Source organism: Gavialis gangeticus, unplaced genomic scaffold (assembly GCF_001723915.1).
Source record: "Gavialis gangeticus isolate Ggan-Ray unplaced genomic scaffold, GavGan_comp1, whole genome shotgun sequence".
Taxonomy (NCBI): domain Eukaryota; kingdom Metazoa; phylum Chordata; order Crocodylia; family Gavialidae; genus Gavialis; species Gavialis gangeticus.
The window spans coordinates 38329154-38349266 of record NW_017729004.1 but is presented as its reverse complement, the minus strand read 5'-3'; the positions used below and the strand labels follow the sequence as shown (position 1 = coordinate 38349266).

Genomic DNA, 20113 nt, shown 5'->3' with positions numbered 1-20113 from the left:
ACAGTCTGCATCTGTCAGAGTGGTCTGTCATGTCTACAGCCTTCATGGTGGCTCTCCAGGTAAAGCATGGATTAAAACTTACTATTTCCATATACATTCTTGTCATGCTTTCAGCACCATAGTATCTGAGGGTATGGACAAACAAGCAAATTCAGGAGAGGGAGTACCTCCTAGATGTCAGCTGCTCTGTGGTAACTGCCTGTGCACCTGCTGCTACTTCACCGTAAGCGAAGGGCATATCATGGCAGTTTACCCCTGCATAAAAGAGGGCTAGGCTAGTGCAACATAGCTTTTGCTTACCACAGGGTAAAAGCATGCTTACCACAGGGAGCTTTCACGGAGCAGCTGACATGGGCTAAGTCCCTACCCTCTTTTAACTCAGTCCAGTTTGTTCAGCTGTAGATACCATAAGTGTCAGTAGTACAGTAATGAGAGTACAAGCACCTGTCACCTCTTTCATCCTCTTAGGGGACTTCTAGGGGGATACGTGCATGCAATGTCTGGTTTTGTTGTGGTGGGCCTTTGTTTTTCATGGTGTTTTAAATGTACCTTCTTTGTGAAGCACCACAGGTACGGAGGGCTGGCAGACAGCGGTTTTGTCCAGTCAGCTGGTGTCCCAAAGGTCAGAAACCCCGTGTGAATGTCAGCAGTCATAACCCTCTGCTCCCACTTGGGGCAGGACTAGTTATGGACTGCATTATTCTCAACACATTGTCATGTGGCAGTTACTAAGAACACAGTCTGAGTTTTTTAAATGATTTGCTTATTCTGTGAGTGAAAGTCCTTTTCCAAGCAACATAATGGTTCAAGTCATCCAACATGTGGCTGGGAGGGCCCCATGCTTTACCTTCTGCCTGGGTTCTCTATGTCTATAGCCAGCCTTGGGGGTAAGGTTTCATGCCTGAGGGAATTATCACCCACAAGAATTCAAAAAAAGGGAATTTGTTGTTTACCCCATCAACAAGAAAGCTCTACCTCCATCCTTACAATAGAGATACCAAGATTTATCTTTGAGATTTACTTTAATGGAGTGGGGATTTCATACAATTTATACATAGGGTTCACAGTTTAGAGAGTCTGCATTCAGAGAAGACTTCAAACAGTGGGTAATTTTACAAGCTACAGAAACTGATTTTGTTTTTGATAAAGCATGTGATAGCATCTGCATGTTGCCCCCTTGCCCCCATCTCCCCCTCCAAGGAAAACCCCAATGGAAGTAGATGTATTTCTCTCTTTTCTCTCTAACAAAATCCTTTTCCCTCTATTACATGGTGGTCACAGACCTAGAAAAAACAATGCCTGCTTTTAATTTCTCTAAGTCAGAAAAGCACTGCCCTTTTTACAGAAAGCAGATGGGAGACTCTGGGATTCAAAGCAATTACACACACATGCTGATCCCGAAATAGGACTGATGATGTAAAATCCTTTGAGCCTGCTGAAATGGATGGGTCTTCTTTGAGAATGGACTAAAAGCAACAAGGTTTTTCAAATTGATGGATTATAACCCTTTATGGAGAGAATAGAAAAAGGAACAGACATTTAAGAAACACATACTCTGAAGAAAATACAGCTCACTGAACGGAAAGTTTCAGTTTGTAACAACTATTTGTGATGAGTCCATACTGAAATTAGTTGCAGCCATATCTTATCATCAGCATATCTACAGGGTTCACTTTGGAGTCTTGGCAGATTTTCATGCAAAGCAACAGCAGAAAATGTAAATATAGGCATCATGTTGCCAGCCCTAGATTAACTATACACCGGGCAAATAATGGTTAGCCATTGAGTGTGCCAACTATGAATTGGGGGCAATACTACAGGCCTCGGTTTTACAAATACAGCGTGGAACACACATTCAGAGCAATGAGGAGGAAGGTAGCTTCAAGTCACCCTGGAAGACTTCTAATTCTGGGCTGTCAAAAAGGCAGATGTAAATTATTTCACATTGAATGATTTGATTGTTTATGATGGACCCTGGCCTTGGTTACAGGAGCCAAAGTCTTCTCAAATGTTAAGAAGCTCCCTGATGGCTGTCTGTGGGCTTCTCAACCCAGAGCAGCACAGAATCAGCCCCAGTTTGCTCCTGAGACTACAGATAGATAGTATAAGGCTGGGAGCTGCTTCTACTAAAAGAAATCTCCCTGGGAAGGAGGTTTCTCCTCCAGCATGGTCTACAGAGGCTGCAGGCAACATGTGATTGTCACTGCCTATGTGTTTCCAAAACCCAAGGCAGACTTGGGCTGATATGGCTGCCTACAGTAGCAGAAGATTCAACTCCATTACTCAAGGGGATCATTCCAGTCCTGTGCTTTAAAGGCATGGCTCCTGTAGAACAAAACTGGTGAAAAAGTAAGAAGTGGAACAGGAAACTGCAGTGAAGGATTTGTCGATAGAAAAAAAAAGGTTGTTTTGATAGGGCTTTCCACTGTAGCTGGAGTGGTTCAGGTCTATCCAGAGACTATGTCCACAGGGTTTTGTTAGTGTCAGTTTAAGCTATTTACCTTGTAAATCACATAGATCTGCTTTTTCAATTTGCCACGCGGCTTTCTGAACAGATACTCCAGGGTGCCATGTTCTAACATTAGGTTCTATGCATCCTTGGTTTTTTTTCCTGAAGTGTATTGTGGGATACCTACTTCCCACAATGAAGTGCATTGTGGGATACCTACCCACCCTGTTCAATTATGGCCTAAAAGTACAAACCCTCACAATTCCTTTAAAAAATCCCATCATGTAGCAACTCAGTGCCCTTTTCAATGTGCTTTTGGGGAATATGGAGGAGCACAGCTGAGCACAATAGTCTTGTCAGTCATTAATAAAAGTAGGGTAAGGTGGAAAACTGACACATCAGCATACCCAGCACGATGGCATGGAGATACTATTATGGAAGGAGGTATTATAACTTGAGTTATGCAAATTGCTTCTTAAGTGCATTGTTCAAGTAAAAAACATAATATTTTGAGTTGATTCAAAATGAAATGGTTTTTTGATTTTCAAAAAAATGGAAAGTCATAAAAAATTGCTGAGAGTTGAACAAAACACAGTTTTGTTTCACATCTGAGACAGGTTTGTTTTCAGGATTTGAAAAATTAAAATGAAAGACATTTCAGAATATTTCATTTTGAATGCAAAACAGAATTATTGTATTTAGGAAATAACAACACATTCTGAATATTCCAGTGTCTCTCACACCCTCCCAACCAACAGGTAAGCAAACAAAAAAATACATGAAACATGTTGGTGCCACCACCTCTGTATTTTTGCCCTGAGTGTGATTCCTTTTGGCATTCTGGGAGACAGCTCTCTCTGCTTCTGTGGTGTAAGAAATCTTTGACACCTGTTTTCATATAGGCTAAGTAGCTACAGAATGACATTGGATGTGTACTTAGAAGACTGAAGGGAAGGTGGAAAGGTGTCATGGTTGCAGATGTGTCTGAGAGAGATCTGCCATATGTGATAGCAGTTTGCTGTGCTTGAGGCAACATCTATGAGAGGGAAGGAAGAAGCCTTCAGGTGCTAACAGAAGAGAAACACTACAACAGGTACTGCCCTGAATTGGTCATGCCAAAAATGAGCAGCTGCTCCTTTTTCCCCCTTAATTTTGGAATTTCTTTCCCCTCTACTCTTGCCATTCTGGGAAAGGCTTAGAGATGATATATGATATTTTCCACCTTATTCCCTCTTACTCTGGAACCATGTTCCCTAGAACTGGGCATCTACACCCTTGCACACTGAAAGCATGGGTGGAAGAATCAGAGAAGGGAGATTCCCAAGAGAAAGCTGTCCTCGTGTTGAAGGATGTTACTATGAGGTAAGTTCCCAAGAGGCAGAAAATGTTCCTCTTCCAAAAGACAGTGGGCTAGCTGAGGACAGCTTCAGCTCTGCTGTTTTCTCAGATGGTGACCCCTGGCTGATGTAGCAATGGCACAGAAATACCACCAGTATGGACAGTATGGAAAAGGCCACATCAACTTTGCACACACCAAAACAGAGTATAATTTTTGCTTTAAATATATTCTGTTTGCAATACCTGCTGAACAATACTAAGTGCTTGTTGGCTTACTTAGTATCCTTTATACTATATGGAGCCTAAAAGGAAGTGTCTCCCACCCTCTGTCAGCTGCTTTTCTTTCTGACATTGACCCATTCCAAATTCCTTCGTTTTTCATGCTCTCTGCCATCCACTTCCATGTCTCTACTGCCCTCTTCCATGTCGCATCCACTTTCCTCTTTTCCTTTTCCCAGTTGGTTCCTCACATATCACCAGTATAGCACATGGGCTATTCCACACCGTCTTGTTTGATTTCCATGATGATGCCTCTTGGCTTAGTCTTCTCTTCTGCCTGTTGTTGGGATATCAGTGCACTGCAGAACAGACAGAGCTTTGTAACAATTGATCTGTAATGATTTTTCATGGAAGGGGTTAAAAGCCTGTGCATTGCAACAATAATGGTCTAACAGTAATTAACTGTGGTCTTCTGTAACTTATGTGTTCAAAAATGGCAGCTAGTCTTACAATTTCTGTACAATAGAGAATTATACTATTATCTTTTTTAAACAAATCTGTTGCTATGTTTGGCCAATTTACCTCTTTTTCCAGTGAGTGATCAAAAATTCAAATGGTAGCTAAAAGCATGGGGCCAAAATAAACTGTGATGCACAATGCAGTTTTCATTCCTATTTCTCTTTTTGGGACTATACCTGCACTACAGTCACTCCTCTAAATTTGCTCATTTTAGTAGCCACATAACTAGGGATCCTGGTTTTCCCTGTTTAAAAATTGTAAATTCTCTGATTTAAAAAGCACCCCAAAATCTGTGTTCTTCTTTAATTAAAATGAAACACCACTATGTACATAGGTATGTTTTGATATATTTACATATGTAAAGCAGTTTGGAAGCCTACCAGTGCCTCAGTCACTACCATAAAATACGTTCTAAATACCTATACATTTTGGTGTTTGATTTTGGGTTTTTTATCATGGAAAATCAGAGCTCCTCCTACCCCCTTCGCTCACCAGGACATGGGTCCAGCTGTGGCTGTCCCCTCCCTACTGCTTTGTGGTGCTGAGTAGCCCTGATACACTGGTGCTGTTGCCCAAGCCATTATCCCTCACTCCTGACCCACAGCCCCCCCCAGCCCTGTTGGAGGGGACCCCCAGCTAACAGGGCTATGGGGCCAGGGGCTGGTTCTGCAGCCCCCTGTCTCAGTGCCTGAGCCCCAGTTGCCATCCACAGGAGGCACCTTGCCAGGGCAGTGCGGAGCTCCCAGCAGCAGCAGCAGCAGCAGCAGCAGCAGCAGCAGCAGCATCGAGTTTCCCTACTCTGTAGCAGCAGCAGCATCATGCCCCACTCTGCACTGCCATGCCAGTGCCCACCCACTAGGCCCTGGAGGCCCCAGGTAGAGGGCAGTAGGGTGGGGAGTCTGAGCCCACAGCAGGCAGCCTGTCCCCACCCCACACACATCTTGGGGGCACATGCCCCCATTCCCCCTCAAAAGTATGTGCAGTGACAGGGAACCAGGCCACATAATGGACTGGGATCAAGCAAGAGGAAGAAGGATCCCCAAGAAACAAGGGAAAAGGAATGGGACCTGGGATACATAGTTCATGGTCACTGGATTAAAGATTTCAAGGAGATAAACATTTGTAAGCCAAAATTTCTGGCACTTGAGTTTTTCAGGCTAAGAACAAGAGTGGATAAAACCTAAACATGCAGAAACCTCTCAGTCCCTGCCATTGCCAGCAGAAAGTGCTGTTGGCAATGGCTTAGGGGCTCTGAGTAAGAGTGGCTGTATATGCAGAGGTCTCTGTTGCAGTGAACTGCACATTAGTGCCCCCAAGGGGGTTGTATATATTTCTGTGCGTCTCACATTATATTGTTATATACTGGTATATAACAATACCAGTGCATCTCACTGGGCACGTCTACATGTGCCCCTAACTGTGCATTTGGTACTGGCTTTAGCAGATACTAAATGAGTGTGCAATATGCACCAGTACTGCACAGTCCCAGCAGCACGCAGTTATTTTTAGATGCTATGTTGCCATAGCAATGAGCTTCAGTGACATAGCTCATTGCTATGGTGATGTAGCACCAGCATCACAGTTTGTGCCTGCTGATGCTATGTCACCATAACCCATCACAGTTTGCGCCCTCCAACGCTATGTCACTGTAGCAATGAGCTACATTGCCATAGCTTGTCGCTATGGTGGTGTAGCATCTCATGTAGATGCACCCACTGTGTATTAGTATACATGAATGAGTTATGCAATCCAGAGTATCAGTCATGGGCATTCCTACAATTCTTGACATTTTGAATTACACTTTCCCACATCACAGTTCTCAAGTATACCAGTCTGTTCAAGTTTTTAAAGCAGATGATGATATAGGGTAGGAGTATGATATTGCTAATGGTTTAATGATTAGTGATCTAAGTACAAGACTAGAAGCCAGTAATCCTTGCGTTTTTGTCATGAATATGATAACACACTAACATACTGTGGTAGAGGGAAGTACCTGGCACAGCAACCCCAGAGTGACAGCTGCCTGGGAGGTGTCCCTGGCAGTGTCAGGGGACTGAATGAGAGCTTAGTAAGAGCGGGAGATGGGTTTTGCTTACCTGCAGGGACAGTGACGATATCAGCAGTGGAGCAGCAAGCACAGCGTCAGCCCCATTTTGTGGGTGTGCCAGCTGTGGATTGGGCAGTGTGTTGGGGCTGACGTTATAAACGAGTGCCCCAAACCAGTGAGAGAAGAGCATGGGGAAGCCGGGAGGCAGGGGACAGAGCCCCATGGCAGTGTAGCCCTGGCACGGGCATTTTAAGCAGGTGAAGGAACCTGCTCCAGAGACTGAAGGCTCAGAGGAGCTTTCAGCCCCAGGGATCCAGACTCTGGCAAGGAGTAAACCATGGCCTGGGAGATCTTCCCCAGATGTCATTACCACACTGGATCCACAGGCAGAGGGAGCTGCAGATGCAAAGAGGTGTAAGTGGCCTGAAAGAAACTGGGATCGGGAGCACGCTGTTTACGTTCCTTATGGATTTTGCTTGTGAGTTTTGATGCTTTTTCATTGTGGGAGGACTAGATTGACCCACTGGTCAGGTACCTTCATGAATTACATTAGGATGACACTGAGCTAATCAAGTGGGTAATGAATTGATTGAGACTGAAGGGAATTGTTTATTCTGGAAAGAGTTGATTTATTTATGCCCAGAGGGGATTAATAAATTACCACCACCAGAGGGCGTGGAATGATTTACGTATGAATTAATGGAGACTTAAGCCCACCATTTATTCATCAGGGACTTGATTTCTATATATCTGAAGAGTTAAGGAATTACACTCATGGGAAGGCAAGGGGTGAGTTGCCTTCTGCATTGATCCAGAAGCGCATAAGACACTCAGTTGCAGGATGCAATGCATTGCTGCCTTTTCCCCCCACCACCACCCATGGACTTAATGAATCCCTACTGAACATGGCAGACTGAGTTGTTTGCTGAATGAGTTGCTAGCCCAGTACCTTCCTGCTCGGAGAAGCTGTAGCATGTATTCCCGTTTAAGACTCAGCTGCCATGTGGATAGGGTAAAAGGGGAGAAGGGAGCCCCGAGTCCCACTGGTGCACGCAGCTTGCGTGGGCACCCACAGATAACCAGGGACCCACCCTCAAACTCACAAGATCAAGGTGTGGAAGGTGAGTTGGGGGGTCATGCCCTGCGAGTGGGACATATTAAGGGTCAAACAGTCCAGCCACAGAAGTGGGAACCCTAGAGACCGGAGTGCACGGACCATACAGCAAAGTCTATTTTGGCACCGCCACTCACACATACACACTAGCTCATGTATGCTTTGTGGGCTCAACCTGGTTCTGTCCACAGACAAAGGCATAAATCCTAGAAAAGTTCTCATTCACAGGCATGCACTGCCCATCCTCCACGGGTAACTATGTCAAATAAGAATGTGCATGTTCACTTCTCTGAGCATGGTTTTAAAAAAAAATGGTCTCTAATCTGTCTGTACTTGTTTCTCCTTGCACATCATAGGATAAGAAGAATCCCCTGCTGGATGAGATGTTGTGAGAATTCTTTTCAAAGGCTTTGCAACCATTTCCCAACATGAAAATTACTAACAACTTCAGGAATAGAGTCAATGTGATATTAATTTTCAATCCTATAGATTTTTGTTTTGCTCTTCCATTGTTTTTCCAATGTACAAAGTGCAAATACATCCACTTTCAATCAGAATGAGTAAATCTTAATCTTCCTTAAGACTACAAAAAACAACATACAAGAATATCAATTCTCCATGAGAAAGAGAGGAATGCAAAAATTCACTCATTCTGCATCTGGGCTGAGCACAAAATGACACCTTGTTCTGCAGCTACAGGCGATGGAAGGGCAAAGAGACTAACTAAATTGTCTGTTTTTAAAAGGGCAGTACATAGAAAACAGCTTTTTCTGGAAAGAGCAATTATAAATCTAAATAATAATGTTATCTCCTTTCAGTTATGTAACTGCACAGAGGGCCAAATACTAGAAGTGAGACAAGGGACTAAAGAAAAAACTGAGAAAACTAAATACCATAGTTTTCTAAACAATACAGTCTAGCTCAAACAGAAGTGAAAATTTTCATCCAGGAGTTATGTTCTAAAACTATGGATTTAGCACAGAAATAGTCATTTCCACCATTTCATATAGCAATATCTACTCAATATGGCAGCACCAAGTGGACACCCACAGTAAAACTGTTCACATTCCACTATTGAGTCAGTATTCAAACAGTTTATTGTAGTGCAACACACACACTTTACTGGTCAGAATCCTTCTTCAACACTGAATGTGTACTGGAATTCGAAATCAGAAAAGTGACCTCTGGTCAAAATAACTCCAGAACTGTGGAGGGTGCACAGGTAAGCAGCCAGGCTGGGGTAGATGTAAAGCAATGTGATATAGGGTAATAGTGGTTGGTTTAATTTATTGAAAGCCAGGACACATCCACATAAATATTAGAGCATTATAACTCTCTTCGGAATAGACGTAAGCAGCTTTCAAAGCAGAATAAGATGCAGATAATCTTCAAAGGAAGGAATAACTTTTGTATATGGACACAAGGCTGAAAGCTATGGTCAACACACTTTCCCATACAGAGAAGCCCCAAGAAAATGTCAACTAATTCATTATGCTCAGCAAGGTTCATTAACACTGATGGAGAAAGTAAAACTGAAGAAAAAAAGATGGGGGCAGGGGAGGAATATATGATAGCTCATTTATGATGTTACATAAATCTTAACCTTCAGTATGTCCTGTGCTCATGTGTCCATGCATGTGCAAGCATACACCCACATACACAAGCCCTTGACACCCATTTGAGGCTTCTTCCCCCCACCCCCACAAGAACCTTTGCAAGGACTGAGGACAATGCATTCTGGTTCAAGAGTATTAAAGTAGCTGAGTGTCTGCCCATGTTGACCCAAGGAGTGAGATATGCTCAATGTAGGGAACGCTACATTTGTTTTTCACAGGATTTAATCTAAAATAGTAAGCCGGACTTAATGGGTCCTTCAAGAACCTGCCTGAATGGCACATTCAGCATTTTTGTCAGTCAGTTGTAAGTCAGAGATTCGATGTTGCAGAACTACAACAATAGCATTCAAAAGGTCCCTTCTAGATTCTTTGTAGTCTTGCCTATAGAGCTGACACTGTGTAACATTAATTGCAGGTGTTTGCAGTATCTGTATTTTTAGCTTTTGTAGAAGCAAGATAAGCATCTTTCTGCAAACAGATAGCTTCCTCAATAGGTACTGTCAGAATTATTCTTTGCTTGTACAATGCTGTTGGTAAAGGAAGAGGTTTCAAGAGATGCCAAAAAGGAGGCTGTAAAGCAGTACCTTAACTTTCCTAGAGCTGGGCCAGCCAGAATGCTCATCTCCATATAGTTGAGAGCAGATTAAGATCCACCCCTTGTGACACTGGATTTATAGCAGTCTCACATGCATCATGTGTAGGCTAGAATAAGGTGGAGTACTGTGAACTAAGCTACTGGCCTGCCCCTATGCCTGTCCCTTGCATAGCTGTTATGCCCTGTGCCTCCTATACCCTCAAGCTAGGGACAGAGGTTAAACGTAAACCAATTTAAGTGATCAGAAACTGGTTTAAACCTGTAACAGAACAGACACTCAGTGCACACAAACTAGTTTCAAAATGGCCAAAACTGATTTAAGATAAACCTGGTTGAATGCAGTATCAGACTTAACTGATTTGGGTCAAACCAGTTTATGAAACTTTTGTCCCATACACCTTCCTGGTTTAAGTTAAACCAGAGTCCTCCCGCATCCCAGCATGCTCTGCAGCCCTGGGCTGGGCTGGGCTGGGCTGGGCTGCACTCTCTGCTCCAGAGAGCAGGGCTGGCCCCGCCCCTCTGAACTCTAGCTGGACCAGGGGTGGGGACATGGCCAGACACATATCAGCATGGCCCCATTATGGCTAAGAGGGCAGGGAGCAAGTTAATTCTTCCCTCCCTCCCCTCCCTCAACCATAGCTGGGGTCTGCCTGTCTGTGGGAAAGCAGCAGAGGTGGAGGGGGAACCGGGGATGGCAGAATCCAGCTGCAGTCCCCACGGGCAGAAGGGACAGAGGAAGAAATTAGCCCCCTCCCTGGGGCCATGTCAGGATGATGTCTGCAATGTCCCCACCCCCACCTCAGGGCAGGGTGCTCTGTGTGGCACTGCCTGGCCCTGGAGGAGGACTCTTCCCCCTCCTCCTCCGCCACCCCCCCCCATCACAGGGCAGAGAGGGGGCTCTGTGTGGTGCAGGAGGGGGACTCTTGCCCCCCTCCTCCCCCCCATGCCCCACCACCATGGGGAGAGGGGCTCTGTGTGGCACTGCCTGGCCCAGCCCAGCCTGGACAGGGGGAGTTGTTGTCACTGAGTCACAGCCATTTGGGAGGGCCCCATTCCCACAGCTCAGGCTGAGGGGCAGAGCCCTCCTCCTCCTCCTGCTCCCCCTACCACTGGGGTCTGGCCCTGTCTGGACATGCTCCCTCTTCCCCCTCCCCCCCTTCCCAGCTCAGCTTTCCTGTAGAAGGAAAGGGAGGGCTTCTGACCTGAGCCATTGCAGGCATGTGCCTGCATTTCTGGAATGAAAAGTGGATGTCTATCCACTTGCAAATTGGTTTGATCTGTGCAGGTTAGACTAACCTGCAAAGATTGAATCAATTCAGGCTCGGGCTTTCTGAATGTCTGTCCCTAGCTTCAGAGACCAATCCCCAGCACCTCTTCTGGGGAAGGTTGTCTTTGGTTTGAGCAAAAGGGCAGGGGCTGAGAATATGGTTTTCTATGTTTTAAAATATATTAAAAGAGTAAATGTATCTAATTAAAGTGGCAACTGGTCTAACCTCTTAAGTGTCTGTTCTGCCCTGATCTCCTCTCATTTAACTTCTACTGAGGCTAACAACAGCTATACATAAGCATCAAGGAGAAAATGGATTGCTTAAATTTGGACTTCCTTAATCGTTAGCATCAGCATTTCCAGATGTGCTGAAATTGCATTCAGAATAAACACAGGAAGTGAAGCAGTTTAAGTATTTGACAGTAAATTACTGCCACAAGTGAGAAAAAGAGCTGCTATACATAACTGAAAGAGCAAGCACTAGTGTTGGCTGGTGGGTGCCTTTCTGTGGTCAGTGTAAAAAAACACACAAAGAGCACACAGATAGTTGCCTTGTAAACTTCTTTCTTTCTTCTCTAATAGAAGAACTCACAGTATGTTGGGTACCCTTCTTGCAGTGCTCATCTGCATAAAAAATTAACTGAACCCCCCGGGGAAGTTTGCTTGAATAAGAATTACAGCTCTGGCCAATTGAAAAGAGAGGTCCTGGTTCTGACCAAGGAACTCCACTCCCGAAGTCCAGAGGAAGACCTTAGATTTCCAGACTTGCTCTGCAATCTGTCCTAAAGGCCCTCCTCACCCCTGGCAACATGGCTCTTAAAAGAACAATGTTGCCACCTGTAAATGGTAAGATGATGGGTGCTGCCAGCCAGGGCAGCACCAGGGAGACAAAGGTTTGTGTGGCCCCCTGGCTAGGAGCCCCGGTCAGATGATCAGGGCTCAAGAGGCTGGGAGAACTGGCCACATATTCAAGTAAAGGGACGATAGGGACCAGCCACAAAGTCATCACACATATTTTGTGTAATACCTTGATGGCTTATCCCTCATTTTATTTCACCATTAATTGAATTAACATGTGGCCAGGGCATTACTTAAGATGTGATTAACTATTTAATCATGTCTTTAGTGTAACAACTGTCAGGGGCCTTAAAGGCAAAATAAGATTGGCACATAAATCCCTAGAGATGCTAGATACCTCCAGGATTGGGCAATAGCTGACAAGATGTTTTTGAGGATCTAAGTTTCAGACTTCAGTACTTAAAGAGAAGTTAAGTAGCACTTAGATGCCTCCGTTGTTTTGTACATCTAGCTTAAGAATATAAACCAACTTTTAAATATGGGAGACTAGGAAGAAATCTTCTGCGGAGGAAAGCTGCCCTACAGTTATCCTCAGCAAAATTCTTCATCTGAAATTTCTGGGCTAAGCCACTGCTGGAGACAAGAGGCTTATCAGTTTTTTCCACAAGAAATTTTTAAAGGTCTTGGTTACTTACAGTGTGGAACACAACTAAATATTAAGGTCTTGAAATTTTTTGTGAAAGGGCATTTCTTTTCTTTTTCCCCCTCAGATCGCCCTTGTCACTGGTGAAAAGTAAGTTTGGTTATTTTACAGTTCCTGGCGTTATTTCTCACCCTCTTACAAATTCACATCACAACTGACACTCAGCCTAGTAGATGTTTAGAAACACACAGGTTGTGCAGATTAGGACTGAGACTGATTGTCAAAACAGTGCAAGGAAGTCTTGAAAAGCATCTCTGAGCACTCTGAGTTCCCTCCAGGCAACACTTCACTTCCAGAAATGGTGAGATGTAAGTACAGAACAGGACTTCAGCTCAACATTATAATATCAAACCTGATTTTAGGTACACTGCTGAGTCTAACAGAATGCGTAACTCAAGTTAAGTACTTAGGGTCCCTAGAAGCGATGAGAAATACACATCTAAGAATAAATTCCAAGAAGAAGCCAGCACACTGAAGGGGTAGCTGCTTAGACTAGCAAACAAAAACAACAACAAAAGGGATATAACTTAAACCAATAACTCAAGCTCTCAGACTGGTAGATACCTAAACTCCAGGCTGGAGCAAGAAATCTCTCTTCTGGTTCAAATTCACAACCATGAACCTTCTGAGTTGAGCCTGACCTGGCCTAGACACCTTTCTCACAAAAAACAAAAGAAGGGCATGCCTGCTCCTCTCCGTCCCCCTAGCCCATTTACCAAAAAAGGTAGTAGTTACAGCACTTACCTGGGATACAGGAGACCCAGATCCAAATCCCACATCCGCCTGCCAGTTTGATCTACATCTTCCACCTCCCTAGAGAAAGACCCTGGGATCAGTCTGCCAAGAGGAAAATAAGCTGTTCTTTTAATTATCTCCTTTTGAAGCTGTTCAACTTTGTACAAAATACTTTAAAATATTCACTGAGGCAATGACTGGAACCCAAGTGTCTCCTCTCCTAGGTTAGTATCCCAATTACCAAGCCATAGGGTCTCTCTCTCATTCACTTTCTCTTTGACTCAATAAATAATTATTTTATTCAAAGTGGCATATCATCACAGGTAAGTGCCATGATTAGGGCAGGGGGGCAGTGAAGGCTACTACCCTCCTCTACCTCCTGGCTATGTTTTGTGTGGGGTCAGATGTACTCTGAGCATGTCCACTGGCTCAGGCCTGACGAGTGACATAGGTGGTGGAGCTCCTAGTTTGTGAATCCTGCCGAGACTCATGCATGAGATAAGCCTTGGCCCTGTCAAGATGCAGGCAGTTCTGTGTATAACCAGTGACTTGAAATGTAAGTGATTAGGAAACCTTACATGAGGCAAGTTAAGCAAGTAGGGAAATTAGATACTGTATTGTTTACTGGAGATTTTGAGGATCTAAAATTTGGATTTAGGCAGCTAGGATGCCAGTGGGGTGTCAAAGTCCTTCTCCTAATTAGTCCTAAAATCACATAAACAGAGAACAAAGAAGTTATTCTACCCCATCTGCCTCTCCCCTACATTTTCCTTTAGAAAATGCAATGATCATTTACTTAGAAGTAAAATGGCTGAACTAGAATAAATTCTAGTAACCCTCTTAAGACTTGGGGCCAAATCCAGTTGCTATAAATTGCCATATTCCATTGGTGTGACACTGGCTGAGGATATGGGTCTTTGCATAATTAGACCTTTATTGTCCAAAACTTACTCATGTTGGTGAATGCTTACTCACATGGATAGGCTCTTTGACTTTTGTGGGCCGTGTATCCTCACTCGTGAGTATAATGGTGATGGAATTTGGTTCATAGAGAATGGAGCAAACGTTCCCTCAGCAGTACACTTTGCTATTGCTAGTGATTTTCTGTAGCACTCTGACTGCACTGACTGGCAGCAGCAAAAAGCCCTTAGATAAGAAGCTATATCTCCATGTTACTAAAAGGAAAATGGGGGGGGAATGAATGAAATATACCCGATACTTCACAGAAAACAGCATACATTTATCAGATACATATAATGACAGTAACAGATGGTGGCACTAATTGTCAGTTGGGAAGTTACTGTTCATTTACTTTGCTGAAGGACAAAGTATGCACATGGATGTGGAATTTTTTATATTGCCACATTTTGACACAAGTTAGAAAAGCATTACAGATTTCCTCCCTTTACTGAGCTGTCATATGAGATCATGGATGTACGTGACTATATGCTATAGAAAGAGTTTAGCACTATCTACACAAAGCAACATTAGAGCAAACCTTGGTAATGATATTTGATGTTTCCATGTACAGTGAGGTACAGTTTTAATGAAACAAATGTACAGGTGTCACTGTCAAGGGAACAGAGGTGTTCTTGTCTCAGAAGTGCAATGGAGCATGCACTCCATGCTGTCTGAGCACCTCACAATAAACAGTAATGGATTTGAAGCTCCTGTGAGATAAGGGTGTATTATCCTCTTTTTACAAAAAGGGAACTGAATAAATAAAGTGTCTAACCTTTCCACAAGAACTCTATTGCTGAACCAACAACTTAGCCAAGGTCTTCTGACTACCAGTCCAGGCCCAGGAACCAGTTCTCTAGACCAGGGGTGGCCAGAGTGACCCTGGGAGCCACATCCAATCCTCCACTGAAGTTCAAGAGCTGGAGGGTGGGGAGGGGGGCTGAGTGACCCAGAGTGAAGGTGACCCCCCCCCCCCGACACTGCACTCTGAATTTCCCTGTGGGGAGCACACCCCAAGGTAAGCAGCACAGCTGCAGCCCCCACCCTAGCAGTCCCAGAGGGAGAGAAGTAGGGAGGAGGGCAGCCTTGGGGCACGCTCCCTGCAGGGAAAGCCAGAGCGGTGGGAGGTGCCACGCTGCACTGTCCCCCAGAGTTGCATCAGGGAGAAGTGGGTGGGGGTTTGGCCAGTTTCCGGAGAGCTGCAAGTACTGTGCCGATGAGCCGCATGTGACCTGCGAGCTGTGGTTTGGCCACCTCTGCTAGACCATAAACCCTATATCAACCTACCACAGCACTTTACCAGTCTGTCACAGCCTGGGATGGCATGCATCACCCAGATTAGTGACATGTAAGACATCAAGTGTCACTACCCATGATGGTAGTCCTCTCAGCCTGTGCTGGAAGAGAAAGCAGGCAGTCATTTTATATTGAACTGCATGCAAATCCTGAGACAAAGGGACACATTGTTCCCTCATTATACTACAGAGTACTCATAGTAAGCAGCCCTGAGCCTTTTTGAGAGCAGGCAGCATACAAATCCAATAAATAAATAAATCAATACTGGGGCACCAGAATGAACCCACACATAACAATTAGCTTGGGAACAGGTGCTAATTTCACATCTGATAATGCAGTGCACTTACAAAAGAGAGGTACTGTGGGAAAACATGATAATGAGTGAGTATTTGTGTTCAATACCTGATGGTCAAATGTTACAGGCTGGATTGAAACCACCTGTTAAGTACATGATCTGTGAAGACTGCAGGAAGAAAAGAAACCAAAGTCTAAAAGATCCATGACCTTCTCCCACTCCATCCCTTACGTCTCCATGCAAATATGATTCCTTTTCTTTGGAAGGAATGGAGGTGATCGGGGGCCTTGTTACCCATTCCACTTTGAGCTGTTCAAATATTGAACATTGTTAATACTAGCTCAAGTTTGGATCAGCCCCAGTTTAAGGCTAAAAACTAGGGCTGTGTGAAGCTTTGGGTTGTGATTCAATTCAGAGAAGATTTGGCATGATTCAGTGGCTGAATCTCCAAATCCGAATTGAATCAGGGGACCAATTTAAAGGTCTAAATTGATAAAAAGCTCACCAAATCTTCAGCAAAGATTCAGAGAGCTTTGATGATTCGGGCAGTCCCCGGTGGCTGAAGCAGGGAGCTGCAGCTGACTCCAAGCTGGTAAGTACTAGGGACTGGGGGAAGGGACCATGGGGGACCCCTGCCAGCCCCCCCAACCGTCCTGCTCCTCCAACCCCCACCCCGCCATTGCTGCCCCACACCCCCAGTCCCAGCTCGGTACTTTAAAGAAAAAACCTGGTGCTCACTGGGTGCTGCTGGGAGGGGGGGGGGTCATCCCCACTGCCCCCCACTGCCCCACACTGCATGGGGGGCTCTGCAACCACCCCCCTGCTCCTCCAGCCCCCCCATGGGTGACCCACCCAGGCCAGCTCTGGCCCTTTAAGAAAAAAATAGCCAAGAAAAGCACCAGGACTCACCACTCCTGCAGCAACCTTGGGGCTTCGGGGGCTCATGCAGAGCCCCCAACATGGTGCAGTGCAATGGGGGGCAGCAGGGATTGCCCCTGCCAGCAGGAGCAGTGAGTCCCTGGGGGGTTTTAGGTTTTTTTCTTCTTAAAGGGCCAAAGCTGTCCCATGTGGAGTACCCGTGGGGGGTGGGGGTTGGGGGAGTCAGGGACTTCATCCAGAGCCCCCCATGCAGCCTGGGGCAGTGGAGGGCAGCAGGGATCACCCTCTGCCCAGCAGCACCTGTTGAATCGGGGCTTTTTTTTTTCCTTTTTTTAAACGATTGCCAGGAGTTGAGGCACCCATTGCCGGGCTAGGAGAGCAAGTAGGGGATGGGCCTGGCCTGGCTGATTTGGAGATTCAAATCCGAAGCGAATGCTAGCTACTTTGCACAGGCCACTTGCACACTATGACTTGCCACTAGAGGGCTGGTGAGCAGGAGCCTGACAGGGAGCTACAGCTGTGAGTTTTTAGGGGTGCATGTTCTGCTTCCCAAGGTGGAAGTGGTGAAAGACGCTTTTGGGGAGCTACTGGCTCTGCCTGAGGCAAAAAGCTCCATCTCATGGGCACCTGATCCAGCTCCTTACCTTGTTCCCCCCATCCTGAACCCATCCATACATTGCAACTTGGCTAGCTGGTATGTGCTCTGCAGGCTGTTGCACCCCTGGGAGTGGGAGGGGAACTTGGCTTGGTGCCAGAACTGCCTTCTGGGCAGCAGAGTTCAGAGGATGGAAAGTTTTTCTACACAGAACAGGAGGGTGCAGAAGACCCATCATCCTGGGATGCTGAAGGACTGCAACCTGGGCAGGTCATCTGTGGGGAACGGCCACACATTAACGGAACACCAGCTGGATAACACCGATCAGAGATAAACCTGCACTGGAGGGCCATAACCTTCAGCTGCCTAAAGTATGTTTCAAACTCGGTGCAGGTGTTAATGTGTGGACAATCCAGATGATAAGGGCTCCAGGAGCTGCCTAAAATGAATGTGTAACAAGGCCCTGAGTCTTCTGCTTATGGAGTATAGCTAGTTAGGCCTTAGGTGATCAGGCCTAGCTAACTATACTTACTTGATTGTTCAGTTTAGCTGTACTGATATTGTGCTTACATTGTTTTCATGGCTTTCTCCTTGTATTTTACCACATGCTGGACAAACTTTGTTTTTTGAGAGGGAAGTGGAAATGGATTGGACCTTCTGTGCACTCTCTAGACCAGGGGTGGGCAATTATTTGGACCAGAGGGCCACTTAGGGAGCTCTGGTAAGCTGTTGTGGGCCAGATCACCCCTCCCCCCCGCCCTTCCTCTGCCCACAGCTCTTTAAGTGGCTCTACCCGTGCTTGGCCAGGTGGATAAGATGTGGTCACGAGTGGATAGGGAGCAGCATCTGGGAGCAGGACAGGCAGCTGGGGCCAGGATCAGGATCGCCAAGCAGTGACAGCATGGGGCCAGCTTGGGGCAGAGCTGCAATCCACTCCCCACACACCCCTACAACAGTCAGGGGCATGCAGGGAGTGGATCACAGTTCTGCCCAGACCCCGGGTCTCCACTGTCACTGTTCCATGATCCCAGAGTTTCCATGGGGACCTGCGAGGACCCACATGGGCAAGGCATGTGGCTTTGCCCTAGGCCCCAGGCCTGGGGTTGTCACTGCCTTGCAGACCCCATCCCAGTCCCAGGCCTGGCCCCTCCCACCCGTCCAGCTCCCCACCCATCTGTGGCTCCATCTCACCTGCCTGGCCATGCAGTCTGCCTGGTTGGGTCCCAAGCTAGTCTTCCTGGACACCCCACCCGCCTGCTCGGTCCAGCGCCCTCAGTAGTGGGTATGGGGCAGATGGGCTGGAGTGCCTAGGCAACAGAGCAGATCTGGTGGCAGTAGCAGTAAGGAACCCCTACTGTAGGAGCTGCCAAGAAGCAAGTCCAGCCACCGCACTGCTGCAGCCCTGCTAAATACCTGGGGGTGACAGGACCAGACACACCATGTCCCACTTTGGATGATGTAGAGCTTTTGGATCTCAGTAACTGAGGGTGGACAACAACAGTCTATCTAGACGGGAGAAGTTCAGTCTTCTAAAATAGGGACCCATCCTGGTTGGTTTTTTTGGTTTTCTTTGTTTGTAGGAACTTCTTCATCTGACTTTGAGGGGGGGAAATTCTCAAGTAATTTTTAAAAAAAGAACATGACATGACAACCTTCCACAGTGCAGAATCCCATCTAACTTGCCTTTTGAAATGCTCATAAATACTTCTTAGTCTGTTATGCTTTAAGCTTTGACTCACAACCTTTTCAAGGCCTTTGATGTAGAAAAATCACAGATTTCTTTTTCCCCCACTTTGGTCTAGTAGTTTGCATACATATTTTATACAAAATGAAGTTAGGGGACTGATTTAGAACCCACAAACAAATCAAGGGAATTCAGTGGCTGCAACCTCCATTCCTAGGTCTCATGCTTATGTCAATATATTACAAGCACACAGGGTAAGTCAGATAATTCACTCTTTGAAGACTCTACTGCTAATCTCAAACCCTGCAAAGAAAAATATAGAGTTTTAGCTTTTCCTATGGGCTTGAGGCAGTTTTAAATGGTACATCATTTTTTTAAAATGTGGCTTTGTTTTGTTACTTAGGACCAAAAAAAGATAACAACAAGAAATCCCTTATCATGTGAAGCTTTTGCTTGGTCAGTTTTGTAGACCTACATTGCAAACTCCTTGAGAGCAGCAAAAAGTGGTAAAATGCCTGCAGATAGCAGAGAAACCGTTCAAAACACTGTACTAGAGGCACAGAGTAAATGTACACCATTAATTAAAAGACACTAAACAGTCCAAAAAACAGTAAAGGGGTCTAGTAATGGCAAAAGTCACACCCAAATGAGGAAGTTAGAAAAAATACTGCAGGCACAAAAGAATTTGAGGAGCATCTTGCTAGAGGCTAATTAAAAAAGAAGTGCATCAAACACAAAGCCTGGCAGTGCAGCTATTAAATGAACATGATTTAGAATAATGGTTCTCAACCTTTTTAGACTCATGATACCCCTCAGGAAATGCCAGCTGTCAGCTGTCACTTGTTTTTTTGACAAATCTCTGAGTTAATCTTGTGAATCAAGTGTAGGTATGTGTATACCTAACAGTGCTAATGTTGCACAACACAACTCAATACCCTTGAAAGGATCTCATGGCACCCAAGGACTGAGAATTACTGGTGCAGAAGATGTACTCACTCAGAGAA

The 20113-nt window shown here is 45.4% G+C and overlaps 1 long non-coding RNA gene across 1 annotated transcript in view; it reads right to left on the bottom strand.

The window, feature by feature from the left end:
- Nucleotides 1-3242: 3242 nt before the first annotated feature.
- LOC109291489 overlaps nt 3243-20113 on the bottom strand; it is a 40211-nt gene continuing 23340 nt past the window's right edge. The window contains exons 2-3 of the long non-coding RNA XR_002095862.1: nt 13410-13502; nt 3243-4365 (exon numbers count right to left, since the gene is read on the bottom strand). This is a non-coding gene — a long non-coding RNA (uncharacterized LOC109291489). The remainder of the gene's footprint in view (nt 4366-13409; nt 13503-20113) is intronic.